This window comes from Zingiber officinale, chromosome 8B, assembly GCF_018446385.1.
Source record: "Zingiber officinale cultivar Zhangliang chromosome 8B, Zo_v1.1, whole genome shotgun sequence".
NCBI classification, from domain to species: domain Eukaryota; kingdom Viridiplantae; phylum Streptophyta; class Magnoliopsida; order Zingiberales; family Zingiberaceae; genus Zingiber; species Zingiber officinale.
Genome location: NC_056001.1, coordinates 38,049,520 through 38,066,028, shown reverse-complemented (window position 1 = coordinate 38,066,028; position 16,509 = coordinate 38,049,520). Strand labels below are relative to the sequence as shown.

At 35.4% G+C, this 16,509-nt stretch overlaps 1 pseudogene; it reads left to right on the top strand.

The window, feature by feature from the left end:
• Positions 1-2,118: 2,118 nt before the first annotated feature.
• LOC122013697 lies at positions 2,119-4,967 on the top strand (annotated as a pseudogene).
• Positions 4,968-16,509: the final 11,542 nt, after the last annotated feature.

Genomic DNA, 16,509 nt, shown 5'->3' with positions numbered 1-16,509 from the left:
ATAAACCTTAGCATTGATGTACTGAAGGTGTTGGTCAAACCCTCCATTTATAGTCTCATCTGGGTGCCTGGACTCCTTCCCAGGCACCCCTACTCGGCTGACGTGGTGTACTCTCATTGAAACTTTATCTAGTAAATTTCTCTGGGCACCCAGATCGATCCGGGCACCTAGATTGTTGATATATGGTGGCCAATCTGGGTGTGCCACCTCAGCCTATGAAGGTGCTTGGATTCTCCCCAGTCCAGGCGCTTGGACCATGTCCGAGCACCTGGATGTCTGGGTCCGGGTGCCTGGATGCTCATTTTCTAACCAACTTACAATTTCAATCACTTGCACCATAATGTTTTAGACATAAAATAATATGTAAAGAAAAGTAATATTTGATAGTTTCTGAACTATCTGGTCAGACTTTCAGTTTCGTCGAAACTCTAGGTCGAACTGAAATCTATTGTTCTCTCAACGGGGAATGTGTCCTCACTTACTTCTTTCAGGAGAGTTTACCTTTTGTCAAATTGATCCTCCAGACCATCTGGACTTTTGCTCAATATCCAAGACTTTAGGACTTTTACCTAATGTCCTCGACTCTAGGATTTTCCGCCTGGTGCCTGCGACCTCCAGGGCTTCACCTATTGTCCTCGACCCTATGATTTTTGTCTGACGTCCTCGATCTACCAAGACTTCGCCTAGTCCACTGAACCTGGACTTCATTGCCTAGCCCAAACTAGGATTTTCTACTTGCCTAGTGTGCGCTTTAACTTCTTTGCCTAAGATCATTTAGGACTTATGTACACTCAGTTAAGCTTTTTAGAACAACAATAAGACGTAACATAGAACCTTTTGTTAATATCAAAACTTAGGTTTGATCATCTGCTGCTTTATGCAATAACATTTATACCTAAAAACTTAATCAACTTAACTAATCCTAAACTAACTAACTAAATTAACTAATTAAAAATTTGACTTAATTTGAATTTTAATCTAACTAAATCCAATTAAAACTAAATTCATAATTTTAATTTTAAAATTAAACCTAACATAAACCTAACTTAAACACACCTAAATGACTCCAAAATTGAACCTTAGTTATCAGCCTTATATTAACTTAACTAAAACTTAAATAAATTTAACACTATTAAAAGTTAAGTAATCTTAATCAATTTAATTAAAACTTAAACAATTAATTCAATAATTAAAAGTTTTTTATTTTCTTTATAACCTAAAAAACTTATTTATTAATCAACGTAATAAACCTTTATTATTTGATTAATATAAGTTTAATTTAACCTAATTCATAATTAGTTTAAATCAATTAATTTAAACTTAACTAAACAATTTAATTCATATTTAATTAATGAATAAATCTTAATTTAAGTAAGAATATTAATTCAAATCAAACTTAATAAATTGACCTCAGATTCAATTAAATATCAAACTTAATAAATTGACCTCAGATTCAATTAAATAGTTCATAATTACACTTAATTTACCAAAACGTGAGGAATAATTGTAAATCTTAAAGTTACTCAAACTTAAATAATGTTAACTTACACTTAATTAATCCTAAACTAATAAATCTAATCTTAATTAATCCTTAACTAGTTAATCCATACTTAACATTTTAGTTAATTCGAAATCAAATTTAAAATCAATTAATTTAACATTAACTAAATAAATTTAAACTTCATTATTAATTTAATCTCACTTAATTTAATTAGTTAATAGTCAAGCTAAAACTAATTAGATCATTATATACGTGACACAAGAAGTGCTTAAATTAATTAGATTTACTTATTATGATAAATGAATAATCCAGTGAATGAGTGGTAAAAGTTGATAAAAATTAAGGAAAAATTAAATTAGATTTATATAAAATATGAATATGCATTATTTCATTGTATAAATATTGAAAAAAAATGGAATTTTTTTAAAAATTCTTTTAATTTTGAAAATGTTTATTCAAAATTAATCAAATCATTCGTTGGCCTTTTAAAGAGTCCATTGCCAAACAGAACACATCAATCTCCGCTGGCTCCAACAAGAATCCATCCCATAATTATTCAATGATTCATCCCATAAATAAGATTCTATTCCATTCTATTCCTCATTCTCAATCAAACAATGAAGCCAAGTTTCAGTTGTCTCTTCTTCTTCCTCCTCCTCTGTTTCTTACACTGCGTGGCTTCCAGCACGGCGAGGCAAAGAGATGCACTAAACAAGTTCTACTTTAACAACGGAGCAGAGAGGTCGTCTTCTTCTTCTTGGGCGAGCAGTCTTCTTTCAATATCCGGCTTGGAGTCGAAGGTCTACGACAATAGCGGGCTGAAGGAGGGGGACAAGGTTGTTCTGCTGCCTGGCCAGCCAGAAGGGGTGCATTTCGATCAGTACGCGGGGTATGTCACAGTCGACAGAGCCAACGGACGGGCTCTGTTTTACTACTTTGCCGAGGCTGTCGAGAACAGCGGGTCGAAGCCTATTGTGCTCTGGCTCAATGGAGGTATGGAATTAGTATAAAATGATGTTGCTTTTCGATCGATAGAGTGGTGATTGTTGTGGCATGGGTGGGTGCAGGGCCGGGGTGTTCGTCGCTAGGGTATGGCGCCATGGAGGAGCTCGGGCCGTTTCGGGTCATGAGCGATGGCAAGACTCTGTACAGGAATCCCTACGCTTGGAACGAAGGTTAGGATAATCTGTCATCATCATCATCATCATATATATATATACAAATGTTATTTCCTAAAGTTTAGGGAGTAGAGTGAAAAAAGGTTTCTATTTTGGCATTACCCCGAACACGTGCATCGTGACATGCAGTGGCGAACATCTTGTTCCTGGAGAGCCCCGCTGGCGTCGGCTTCTCTTACTCCAACACCACGTCGGACTACTCCAAGAGCGGAGACCATAGGACGGCAACCGACGCGCTGGTTTTCCTCGTCAACTGGTTTGAGCGGTTCCCGGAGTATAAGGGGAGGGACTTCTTCATCACCGGCGAGAGCTACGCTGGCCACTACGTCCCCTAGCTCGCCCACGCCATACTCCACCACAAAGATCGCCTCATCAACCTCAAAGGCATCGCGGTAAGCAATGGATCCCGAAATCAATCAGTCCGATCGACCCCCTCTCATTTTTATTACAAATTAAATCGGGAAAGATTGATCTTGATCAATTTCAAATTGATTTCGGATGACCTAGATTGGGAACGCGGTGATCAACAAGGAGACGGATAGCAAGGGGACGTTTGACTACTTCTGGACACACGCGTTGATCGCCGACGAGACCATCCACACGATCCACAAGTTCTGCAATTTCTCGCCGGACGCCTCGCCGACAGCTCCAAAGTGCGACAGGGCGGTCGACGAGGCCAATCTTGCCGTGTACGAGTTGGACGTCTACAACATATACGCACCGCTGTGCTTCTCATCGGGCGTGACGCCAACTCCTAAATCGCCCTCGGTTTGTCTCTTCCGAACATCTTGACATTTAATTATCCCCATTTTCCTAGTATTTTCAGAGCCAATTTAGATTAAATAGATTTGACCTGTTAACTCAAGAATCAGAGCCCATCGCATTCTTGTTGGATCACTACAAGGAGAAGCAAGCTCTAAAGCTGGAACTTGCAAAGATTGAAATTAATGCCATACTTAAATTTTGATGCAAATTGAGAATTTTCACACAATCATTTCAATTGTGAATAGAACTAACTAACAGATTGAAATGTCCTAATTAAATTCGGATGCAGATTGAGAATTTTCATACAATCATATCAATTGTGAATAGAACTGATTAACAGATTGAAATTTCCTATTTAAATTCGAATGCAGATTGAGAATTTTGATCCTTGTACTTCTAATTATGTGGACGCATATCTTAACAATCTTGAGGTACAGAACGCTCTACATGCCAATGTCACAAAGCTCAATTACACCTGGTCTGGTTGTAGGTATATACATATCTCATATAAGATAATGTCATTTGATAATTTTATTTTTTTTTAAACATAGTAACTCATTTATTTATATTTTTGTCTCCATGCAGCCAAGTGATACCTAGTTGGTCAGATCAGCCTTCCACAATGTTGCCAATTATTCACGAATTATTATCTAATGGGATTAGGATTTTGAAGTACAGGTAAAAAAGAAATCGTTAGATGTCTTCATCATATCTAATTAGTGTGTGAATCAGCTTTACATTTCAATGTTTTCATATAAATAGGTGTATAGATTTTGTGGTTCATGTGTAAGTAAAAATAACATAAATAGATATATTAATTTTTTGTTTCGAGCCTCATTGATTTAGTAGATATAGATGTGCAAGTATGATAGCTTTAAGATTTCTGCATAACATATGCCATACAATAAAGATACTGTTAATTAGATTGCGAGTGAAGGGGTTTTCGATCTAATTTTGTCCCTAACTAAGCGTTGGCTGGGTTTGTGCAGCGGTGACTTTGATGGAGTAGTTCCTGTTGCTTCCACAAGATACTCCCTCGAGAAGCTAAAGCTTGGAGTGAAGGCTCCATGGAGAGCTTGGATGCTTAACAGTGAGGTAGGCAGACAATTGTGTCGTTTTAAATCTTTTTATAATATATAATCAACTATCCTCAACTGCACAAGGAATTGAAAGTTTTTACATTGATGACAAGTTATCCTTTATGATACTCTTCATTGCTCTAACGATGGTGACGACTAGTAGAACGAACGACATTAATTTTGATGATTTCTATTGTGAATATGTAGGTTGGGGGATACACTGTCGTGTATGATCACAATTTGACATTTGCCACTGTTCGAGGAGCAGGACATGAAGTTCCAAGTTATCAGCCAGCTCGAGCTCTGGAGATGATTAAGAGTTTTCTTCAAGGGCTACATCTCCCTACTGTTTAAGTGTTTCAACAAAGAACCAATTGATTTGTTATTAGTTATAGTGATATCAAACGTCACATAAAATCCAATCTATGATTTATAAATATTATCTCTGGCTTGATTTAATCATGATTTCAATAATAATTAATATTTAAAAAAACATTTTTCTTTAAAAAAAAAATATTAGGGTCGGTTCGCTAAACTAAGTGCACATACTATGAGTCATTAGCATGACACAACAATTAAATGGGTTCCGACTATCGACTTGCTACTTTCTCGCCCATATCTCTCTCGCACCACAAGTACCTCCTCTCCTTGTCAGCAGCGGCGATGTGGGCGACCATCATAATGTATGAGTCCTATCTTGCTGGAACGCCCACCTCCACCATAGAGCCGCCATCTTCACCCACGCGCTTGTCGTCGTGTCGTAGGCAAGTGCCGACAATATATTCTTATTAGTTGTGCCCCTCCCGCCGGACATGAATACGCTCTATGGCTAGGCGACGCAGAGGTAGGAAAACCGTAAGGAGGGCAACATCGACTTCCCTCGCCATCAGTCGTCGGTGATCAGATTGTAGATGTTAAACTCACCGATGAGGTAAAAGGCAAATACATTCTACCTATCAGCTAGCACCTGCTCTCACCCAATGACCACAACATACGGCAGCAGCCCCACATGGTGTCGGGGAAGTCAGCTATCAACCGCCTTTATGTGGCAGAATATTCCTATCGATCTGCACATATCTCATATGAATAAAAGTAGTACTAGCATGTCAATCAACATCAAGGTGGGTCAAACATAACCCGAAAGGAATCAGACCCAAGGAATACAATTTGTTTGGAGAAAAAGCAACTACTAAGACTTGGGCCTCGGTTGATGACATCCTCCGTACTCGACCTTGGTCGCCGACATCCACCCTATCTTGAACTCAATAGCCGACATCATTCACGCTTGAGTCTCAATCACCGACATCGGCTCCAAATCCCAGCATCCTCCCTATTTTGGCCTCAATTGCTGACTTCATTTATCTTCAAGACCACTCAACATCGATCTCATTTTCTCATCCTCGGATCAGGCCCACACCCCTACATTGGCCACTGAAAACATGTAGGGTGCATGTGGGTAAGAAAATAGCATAACCGCCTCACTAATGAGATTGCTTCTCTGGAGAGACACAAAAAACAACAATGAATGGAGAAGCGGTTATATGGTTGTATTAGATCTGGTTTCTTGGTTGTCCTACTTCAAAAACATGGTGCTTGGTGAATGAAGAGACAATTAGCGACTACCGGATCTGATTCATTCATTGGCTCATACAAGGACGATGAAGGAAAATGCCACATTTAACGTGGAGATGCTCTTCATTCATTGGATCATCTGATAGGGCAATCAATAAACGAATCCCATCCGCCGACCACCACCAACTCGCGCCCAACAACCATAGCTTATTGGCAGTAGATTGACTAAGATCAATGGGCGACCAATTGCCTGATCGTCCAAACTCTCGTGTCCAGCTCAAACAAGGCCAAGTGAAACTTGCTGCCGGAGGGCACGAACTTGCCCTGGAGGAGCAGCATGACGATGGGACAAGTGAGACCGACGACCTTACAGAGAAGAAAGAAGGACAACGAGGCAGGTTCATGCTGAAGTGTCTTAATATATGAATCGATATATATTTTGTAGAAGTGTATGAAGATATGATGAATCCATCTATATTTTGTAGAAGTGTTGAATATATGAATCCATCTATATTTTGTATGTCAGTGTATGTCAGTGCAATCCAGCTGTAAACACATATTGGATTCATCAGTATTATTGTTTTAGCGAATTTTCTTGGGTAAAAGTGCATAATAAAAATGATGGAAAGCTTAATCGGCCTATTATGCACCCAGCCCAGGAAACCACACCAACCGAGATGGAAGCATCAACCTAGGGATGAGCAAAAGTTGAATTAAACTAAACAAACCAATAGATTTTAAAACTTCAGTTCAATTATTTCGATATTTCATTTTTTTCCCCCAAAAAAATTTGTTTATTGGGTTAAGTTTTTTTTAGTTAAACTGAATAAACTGAAATAGAAAAATAAAATCAGGAAATCTTTCACGTTAAAAAAAATGATTTCATTTAAATCTCTCATGATTCCATCATTATTAAAAAAATTGGTTAATTAAGTTTTTGTTCGAATTAATTAATATTTCATCAGTTTAGTATATTCAATTTTTATTAGAAAATTTGGTCAATTTAGTTAGTTTTTAAAAAGTTCGATTGATTTGGTTTTGGTTAATTCAATTTGGTTTGATTTTAATCTAATACTCAGCATACATCAACCTTTTGTTACATCAGAAAACTACATAACGAGGCTACAAGTACATTTGTCCCTTGACCTCTATGATCATTCCAAACTGTTATCTTCGCTGTCAGTACTATAGAAATATAAGAACATTGTAGATCAAGCAAAAAGAACGTACGTTATAGTGATCATGAAAAACAGATAGAAATACTCACAGCAATTGTAAATGACCTCAACAAGGAAATGGTTAGTCTGAACAATGGACTTCCTTTCGACTGTGCCAAAATTTGGCCGAGTCATATTCGTCAATAACTCGCTCGAGATCAGAGGCACAACCGACAGAGGTGTCATATTTGTCAATAACTCACACAAGATCAGAGGCGCTACTGACGAACGAGCTTGCTCCTTTGGGAGATTGCCGATCATGAGCGAATTCCTAGATCGAGAAGGGCAAAGGTGGAAAAGTTAGGTTTATCGGAGAAGCAAAATGAGCGGTAATCCTATAATTTTGGTTGACAGTATGGATTACTAGTAAAAAAGTATTTTCGGAGCTTGGTCAATAAATATGAGCATCCGACCATTATATTAGCGGTAAAGTAGAGAAAAATCCCCAATGATAATTCGAATTTTACATGCAATCCCCACTCATAAAAATTTTTGTTTCCACTCCCTACATGCAAAGTTTTATTTGTTTCAACTCTCATGCAAATATTGTGACCTAATTGCCCCTCAGATTTTTTAAGTACAAAAGATCCAAAAATGAGTATAATTTCTCTTACATTCAACACTTTACATTTAAATCGAGTATATTTTCTATTAAATTGAGCATATTTTTTTCCTGTTTTAATATAATTCCTCCTAAATTCATCAGATGTAAAAAGAAAATCTAGTATATTTTCTATCTAATTAAGTATCATTTAAAGAAAATCTAGTATATTTTCTATCCAATTGAGTATCATTTAAAGAAAATCTAGTATATTCGAGTATATTTTCTATTAAAATTACCCTTTATATTTTTTAGGTATAAATAGTCTAAAAATGAGTATAATCCCTATTAAATTCAACATTTTAAAGTATATTTTCTATTAAATTGAGTATGACTTTTTTCCTATTTAATATAATTCCTCCTAAATTCAGTACCATTTGAAAAAAATCTAGTATATTTTTCATCCAATTGAGTATCATTTAAAGAAAATCTAGTATATTTTCCATCCAATTGAGTACCATTTAAAGAAAATCTAGTATATTTTCCATCCAATTGAGGTGGAAAAAGAATCGTACTCAATTTGATAGAAAATATACTAGATTCTAGTTTAATGTACTGAATTTAAGAGGATTTATACTCATTTTTAGACTTTTTATACTTAAATATCAGGGGCAATTAGGTAAATATATTAGACTAAGGAGTGAAAATAAAGAATTTTCTCGTCAATGGGGACTGCATGTAAATTTTCCCTTATATTAGTCGGTATTTTTTAAAAAAAATTACAATCCAAACAAATGGCAGATAAACTTTTTAAAAAACATCGATTAAATATATATTTGGCTAATAATTTTAAAAATAAAAGGCAAGCAAATCTTATAAAAAACCAATCGAATATGTATTTGATTTATAAATTTTTAAAAAATTTACCGGCTAAATTTGATTGGTAATTTCTTCAAAGTTACCTGCTAATATTTATTTAGTAAACATTTCTAATTGAATTTCAAAATATTTTTTGGTTGCTTAATTTTAAAATTGAATCATTTTTATTAATTTATCAATTGTTTCGATAAAATAATAATTGATAAAATTAAAAATAACAGATAAAAAAGTGAATTTTAGACAAAATAGTAAATTATCATAAAATATTAAAAAAATAAATGTCTAATAACTAATAAAATAAACTAATAAATCTTCTCGTGGGTGGGAATAACTCTGATTGTTAGAGAAGTTGACGTGGAAGCCTTTGTACATCTTTGGTGAGTGCTCCCGTTTAAGTATATATACTCATCCACCTACTTCCTTAATACAATATAATGTTTATGCCACGCCTTAATTTACATCATGTCCCTGATAATTTTAATAAACAAAATAAACATTATATCATTAGTTAAATTAAAAATATATATTCTTATAAAACCAAACATATAATTATGAAAAAAAAACCCAAAATGATTAGCTTCGTTTTTCTAATTTACTATCTTCTAATAGGTATATGACACTGGCAGCGGGCCATTAGGATAATAGATTTCACCTAACAAAAAAACTGAAGGCTAGTTAACTTATAACCAAGAATAAATATTGGGCCTGCTTTGAGTCATCAACATTCCGAACGTCAAATCTCATGTTGGGTCTCATATTGGGCCTGCTTTGAGCCATCAACATTCCGAACGTCACATTAACTTGGCTTGATAGGCCTAAATTGCTATCATAATGTAAACTTATAACTCCTTCAGCAACCCTACATTATAATACACTATATTACCAATATTCTTTTATAAATAAAATAGCGTGCCCACACAGTGCCCAATTGATTAGAGTTATAGATTTATTATAATTGGATAGAGATTATTTTTTAATAAATTGATTTTATGATTTACTTTCTCCTTCAAGGACAGGTTGGGAAGGACACATGAGACGAGTATAATTACCTTTTACTACTATTTATAATAAAAATATCTCATTTTCTATTCAAATAAATAATATTTCAGAATACCCTTAATCAATCGAATTATCAAAATAGGAGCTATTGCGTATGGTGCTAACAATAATTCCCTATAGGTGTAGTTGAGTTGGTATCTTGTTCAATTTTTGCTAGGTGTAAATAATACTTTAGGTTATCTGATGCTCCCTGTGTGAAAGAAGGCACAGAAGGTCATCCGACTAAGATTAAATAAATTCTTATAATTTATAGCCTTCTAAAACAGATGAGACAGTTCTGTTTTAGTCACCATTATTTCTTCTCTACTATTAGTAGGCCTTTTAGTTCGAAAAGCATAGAACGCCAGCTAGACAAGTCAAAATAAACCAAACCTGACCCGAACACCCCCTTCCAAACAGATGAATTTCCTCGTTCCATGCAACAACAAGATTCTGTTGGATATAATTATCTCTATTAAGTGGATTTATTTATAAGTTACACATGTGAATACGATCAGAATCTTTTAAAGTGATTTAACTTATGTCTAATGGGTTTCGAGTAATTGGATGTGAATCTTATATGTGTAGAACTTATGTCTCACATCTATTATTATCGATGGACTGATAATAGATGTGCATCATATAATGGGTTGGTCCCTAGTGGATTAGGGTAATCTTTGAGACGTCTCTTCGTTCCCCATTGACGAAGAGAATTCGGCGCTGTCAACCCTAACTCCTTCGGAAGACCTACCTTTTTCTTTCGCTATTTTTTCTTCCATAGGATCTTCTTGACGACGCTAAAGGACAAAGATATGGCTCTTCAATCAGATTCTTTGTTATTATGTTTAGTATTATTTACTTTCTTATGTTATGTTATCGATGAAATGAAAATTCATGCTCATATGTTATTATTTTTTCTATACGAATTCTTATTTTGATTATTTCGAATTCATGCGGCTTGGGTTTTTACGAGAACATTTCAATTGGTATCAGAGCCAAGTTTCTATTTTGTCATTTTCATTGATAATAAAGTTTAGGTTTTTCGTCGATTTGTTATTTACATGCTATATCAAGTTTTTTCTAGTTAATTGATTTGATCGTCGAAATCTTTTGTATAGAAAATTTAGAAAAGACTTGATCATTTATTAGTGATGGTAATTAATTGATTTGGTCGATCGATTACCAAGTTTAAAATATCGAATAGAATCGATGAAAATTGATTAAAATTTTTTCTTAATTTATTTCTTGCCTTATAACTCGCGACTAAATTAATTTTAATTGATTGAGTTTTTTTCCAATCGATTAAAAAAAAATCTTTGTGAAACGGTGCGTTACTGTTTATTAAAATTTCAACGGATGAACAGAATTTCATTATATATATATATATAATTAAAACAGTATTAATGTTTATTGTTTAATATATATATATATATATATATATATATATATATATATATATATATATATATATATGTTTTTACTGTTCACGTTGAACTTAAAAAAAAATCTATTTCAACAACGAACAGTATGTCGTTAAAAAAAACAAAAATAAAACAAAACTGATTCACGGTTTCAATGTGAAACAGTAAATGATTTTTTTTAATGCAGAAATAATTAAGAAATTAAATAGTATTAAATAATACTATTTAATTATAGAACTTAAAAAAAAATTAATTTTTTAAAGGAGGATTCTATGTATGATCATATAGTCGCATATAGTAGACTAGTCTAATTTAGAGTTATTAAGGCTGATTAAATAATTTCTATTCGAATTAAGTTTCTAGAATTTTCTTGAGTCTATCTACACAACATGCTACTAAGTTGAATTAATATGTCGGCCCAAAAGAATGCACCTTAGGTAGGTGTATTTTGTGTTGGTAGATGTATATCTATACTAAAAGTAATCAGCCTAAAGGAAGGTTGTTTTTATGCCAGATATATACATAAGGTAGCTTACATCTATAGAACAAAATATTATTTTGTTCAAATCATGCACAAAATATGTCGGCCCAAAAAAATGCATATTATGTGGCCGATTAAGGTTGTTGTAAGCTATGAACCAAAATATAACTCATATAAAGTATCATATTATGCGCACAATGGGTCAGCCCAAAGGAAGGCACATTGTGTGGCTAATTAAATTTGAGTTATATCAGAGAGTATCACTAACAAATAATGTGTCGACCTAAAGGAAATCATATTATATTGTACTTGGTATCTCATAAAGGAGTTCGGATCCTCTGTCCCCAAATTTCTCTGTCCCTGTGTCCCCTTGCCGATCGGACGGACCAGATTACATCCCAAGGATGCTTTGCACATCACGAGGATACTGCACACATCTTAAAGATGTCATGATGCCTTGAAATGTAATCTGATCCGTCCGATCGACAGAGGACACGGGGACAAAGAAATTTGGGGACAGAGGATCTGAATTGCTCATAAAGACCCCATTTATATGCATTTAAAATTTTATTTTATTTGCATAATTTTTTATTACTTATATGTTCTTGGTTTTAGTTAAATCATGAGCTTAAATAAATTTCTCTCTTTAATTTCAGTGCAATTTGTAACTGCTAGCATTAATAACATGTCAACGCTAACTGGTTCGAATTTTGCTAAATGGAAAGAATATGTAACCGTAGTCTTAGACTGCATGGACTTACACTATGCATTAAGGAATGATCGCCTTGCACCTCTGACCAGTGCTAGCACTATAGAGCAGAGGGATGAATTTCAACTGTGGGAGAAATCAAATCGCATGTGTTTGAGTATCATGAAGTTTTCCATACCGGTACCAATAAAGGGCTCAATAATGGAGGGAGAAGATGCTAAGAGTTTCCTGGACCAATTAGCAGACCGATTTACCTCAAATGAAAAGGTAGAGACTACCACACTTCTTACGAAGTTGGTAACAATATTGTATAATGGTAAAGGAAACATAAGAGAGTACATTATGGAGATGTCCAATATAGCGACAAGTCTGAAAGCACTAAAACTCGATATGTTTGAGGGTATGTTAGTGCATTTTGTCTTGATGTCTCTGCCTGCACGATTCACTCCTTTTAAGATATCGTATAATACTCAAAAGGAAAAGTGGACATTGAATGAGCTTATTACCCATGCGTGTAAGAGGAGGGGAGGCTAAAGATTGAGATATCTGAGAGTACTCAATTAGCATCTAATTCTCAAAGTGCGAGCAAGAAACGAAAGAGGATCAATAACAAAGGAAAAGGGAAAACAAACTGCAAATTCTGAGAGTTTTCTCAACTTTGTTAGTTCGGAAGTCAATTTAGCTATAGCACCCACTGACACTTGGTGGATAGATACCGGTGCTACTACTCACATAAGCATTATGCAAGGTTATCTCAGGAGCCGACTTTCGCTTGATGGTGAAAGATACATCTATACAGGAAATGGAAAGAAGGCTAAAATCTAGTCGATTGGTGTTTTTAGGCTTTATTTATGAACCAATGTCTTTCTAGATTTAGAAAATACATTTATTGTACTGTCTTTTCGACGGAATTTAATTTCAATTTCTTGTTTGGACAAATCAGGTTATTCTTGTTCATTTAGAAATTAAATTTTTAGTATTTTCTTTAATTCAGTGTTGGTTGGCAATGATTCCTTGGTAAATTGAACACCTTTACTCCTACAATTGACAACGTGATAATGCATAGTATAGGTACAAAATGTAAATTGACTAACGAAAATTCTTCCATGTTGTAGCATAGGCGTTTAGGACATATATCAAAACAACGCCTAGAAAGGTTAATGTCACATGGAATTCTCGATTCCCTTGACATGTCAGACTTTGATGTCTGCATAGAATGTCTCAAGGGGAAGACCACTAACAAAAGGAATAAGTGGGCTACCCGTTGTAGTGATGTTTTGGAGCTAATACATACGGATATTTGTGGACCATTCCCTAAGACATCTTGGAATGGACACACATATTTTATTAGCTTCATAGACGACTATTCCAGATTTGGCTATCTGTACCTTATTCATGAGAAATCACAATCTTTGGACATGTTCAAAGTTTCAAAGCCGAAGTTGAACTTCAATTAGGTAAGAAAATTAAAGCTTTCCGATCTGACTGTGGAGGTGAATATTACAGTCGATATGATGGATCAGGTGAACAACGTCCAGGGCCTTTTGCGAATTACCTTGCTGAGTGTAGAATTGTGCCTCGATATACCATGCCTTGTACACTCAGTCAAAATGGTGTAGCTAAGCGTCGCAATCAAACCCTAAAAGATATGGTAAGAAGTATGATAACTTTCACTTCTCTACCAGAATCTTTATAGGGTGAAGCACTCAAGACTGCAGTTTACCTACTCAATAGAGTACCTAGTAAGGCAGTAACTAAAACCTCATTCGAGACGTGGACGGGTAAGAAGCCAAGCATTAGGTACTTACACGTCTGGGGTTGTCCAGCTGAAGCTAGGCCTTATAAGCCTAATGAAAAGAAACTGGACTCAAGAATGGTTAGCTGTAATTTTGTAGGATACTCTGAGAAGTCAAGAGGGTTTTATGATCCCTCTAATAGATCCTTCTTCGAAAAGGGAAATGCCAAGTTCATTGAGGACAATGAGAGTGATAAAATTAGGGAATATCTTTTGAGGAATGTGTTGGCAATCCTCCTGTGATTACTACTAGTGCGATCAGTAGCGGTATGGTTACCATACCGCACATTATGAGTATCACACATCCAGTAAGCGTAGTGAACCAAGATATTTCCATGATATTGTTGGGATGTATACTATAAGCTTAGTTTTTGTATGAACATCTGTTTTGAAATATTTTAAAATGAAAATCACTTTGGTCAAATGTCTGCATTTTATACTTATATATATGTCAATGCAGTTATCCATTTAATTTATATTGTAGATAACATGGTGTGTGGTGTCACACAGAAGATCATGTTATCAGTTCCTTAAAATTATAAATAGTAGCTCACAACCAAGATGGATTGAGACAAACCATTGGAACGGTTGTAGTGTAATTTGATATTAGTCTGTCTTGACTATAAAATTACACTAGTACACTATGCGTGTATTGTGCAGGACCATTTGAGGTTGCTCGATTTATACTGACTACATAAAAGAACAGAACCTCTGTTATTATGGATGTGCATCCTCTTAATCCCTATATAATAACAAGCACATATATTTAGTATTTATTTCTTTAACTTATCAATGGGTGAAATTTATTTGTTAAATCAATAGACCTGATGAGTTGGGAAATAGTACTATTTATATGGTGTGTTGTTGATTACAGAAGGAATCTGTGTCCTAATTATTTAGGTTGATGATGTCCCCTTAAGGAGCTCATAAGGATTATCATATAAACCTTGCAGGTGGAGTTAGTCCGACATGATAATAAAGTTGAGTGGTACTACCCTTGGAATCAGATGTTAATTAATTGGATTGTCAGTAACTCAATTAATTAACAGACATACGATATCTTAAACACAGGGAGATTAACACACTCATGATAAGAAGGAGTCCATATTGTAATATGTGATTGGTGTGGTAGTTCAATAATAACCCTTTAGTGGTATGGGTTATTATTGATGGACTTGGGTTGGGTGTTCGGGCTGAACACAGGAAGCCTAAGCCCATCAGGAAGCCTAAACCAATTCCTCCTCTAGGTCCATGTTGTAACCTCTATATAAAGCCTCACATCCACCCATCCATAACTTGACTTGGTTTAACTTGGCTTGGTTTAACTAGGGTCGGCGACAAAGTTATAGAAAGGGAGATTTTTTCTTAATAAAATTCTATTATTTTTCTTTCTTTGTAACCGACGGCAAGCCTATAAAAAGGAGTAGGTGGTGGCTCCTAAAACCTAATTTTCTCTCTTCTCCTCCTTGTGACCAACGCCCATCCCTTTCCTCCTCACCTAGGGCTGGTGCCCCTCCCCTCCTCTTTGCTTAGGGTCGGTGCCCCTCCCCTTCTCCCTTACTAAGAGTCGGCGGCCCCTCTCCTTGCTAGGGCCGGCGACCCCCTCCTTGCTAAGGCCAGTGTCCCCCTCTTCTACTCCTTGGTGGGTGGCGGCTTGGAGAAGAGGAAGAAGAGGAAGAAGAAGAGAAGGTGCCCCATCCTAAGAGCTCCTTTTGTAGCCGGAGGTTTGGAAACCGAGAAGAGAAGGAGGGTGGTTTTGTCTTGGTAGATCGTCACCCACACGACGTCCAAGAAGAGGAGAGGAATACGACAGAAGATCAAGAGATCTTTAGCTATAAAGAAAAGGTACAACTAGTTCTTTAATTCTGCTGTGTAATTAGTTAGTTTTCTTTGTATCATTTTTGGAATACCAACACAAGAGACCAGCGATCTTGTACTTCGATCAAGGTGTGCTTTGATCCGTCAAAAACTTGCTTGATTGATCAAACACATGTCTGATTGAACATGCGGGTTGCTAGGAAAAGTTCTGTACTTGTATAATTTTTGTACAAGGAAATTTAAACATAACAAAATTCCAGCGCCTTCAACTGGTATCAGAGTAAGTTTTCTGGTTTTGTGTGATTGGAAAACCAGTTGACTTGATATATTATAGGAGTGTCATAAGTAGCCTATTATACTTAACTGCAAGTCGACCTGATATTCTATTTGCAGTTAGTATGTGTGCTAGATACCAAACCTATGCTAAAGAATCACATTTGACACTAGTCAAAAGAATCTTTAGATATCTTAAAGGAACATCAAATATAGGAATTTGGTATCCTAGGACAAGCAAT